Source organism: Cyprinodon variegatus, unplaced genomic scaffold (genome assembly GCF_000732505.1).
Source record: "Cyprinodon variegatus isolate N-32 unplaced genomic scaffold, C_variegatus-1.0 Scaffold420, whole genome shotgun sequence".
NCBI classification, from domain to species: domain Eukaryota; kingdom Metazoa; phylum Chordata; class Actinopteri; order Cyprinodontiformes; family Cyprinodontidae; genus Cyprinodon; species Cyprinodon variegatus.
In genome coordinates, this window is record NW_015150873.1 from 305903 (window position 1) to 306635 (window position 733).

General features: G+C 37.1%; 1 protein-coding gene across 1 annotated transcript in view; it reads right to left on the reverse strand.

Annotated features, from left to right (window-relative positions):
• LOC107093335 (probable G-protein coupled receptor) overlaps nt 1-733 on the reverse strand; it is a 16283-nt gene that overhangs the window by 10820 nt on the left and 4730 nt on the right. Inside the window, exons 2-3 of the mRNA XM_015388333.1 lie at nt 499-646; nt 299-424 (exon numbers count right to left, since the gene is read on the reverse strand). The gene's annotated coding sequence lies outside the window, so the exon portion shown is untranslated. The remainder of the gene's footprint in view (nt 1-298; nt 425-498; nt 647-733) is intronic.

Consider the following 733-nt stretch of genomic DNA (forward strand, 5'->3'; position numbering starts at 1 on the left):
ATATATATATATATATATATATATATATGTGTGTGTGTGTGTGTGGATGTGTTTATTTAAATACACCACATACAAAGTATGAATTGGCGGGTCCCCACTTGTCAATTCTTTAGATTTTGTCCTGGGTCCAGCCAAGGCTGTCAGCTGGCTCAGATAATTGGCCTATTGTAATAAAGTGATTGTTATATATTTATAGTTAAACTACACTGCTTATTACTGTGGTATATGTAGATTATAACTGTTGTAATTTGGCTTTACATAAAAACATACTTAAATTAAATTAATTGAATCAACCTACCACTCTTGCCCATCTGCTGCAAGAACAGTATAAGCCGTTTTCGTCTCTGACTTGGATGATGTAAACTTTGTTGTTGTTTCCTTTAATGTTTGTTAGGATCAGAATGCAGTCATAATCCTTATGCACCTGATGGTGACAATAAAAACATTTATTTTAATTTATAGGTAATGATATATTGAATGTCTGCGCTCATAGTCTACCTCTCCTGAAGAAGGGTTGCAGTGCTCATCCACCGTCCTTTGGACGCTAATCTGTGGCCCTGCAGCCAGGGAGGCGTCCGTGGGCTCCTCTTTCACCTTTTTTCCACCTGCCTTGGGAGCAGAGGCTGCTCTTCTCTTCATGTCCGTGCTTCAGTAACAAGATAATTTTTTAATTATTATTGTTATTAATTCATCCAAAAGGAGTGGACTGAAGCAAAGAATTATAAATGCCCAC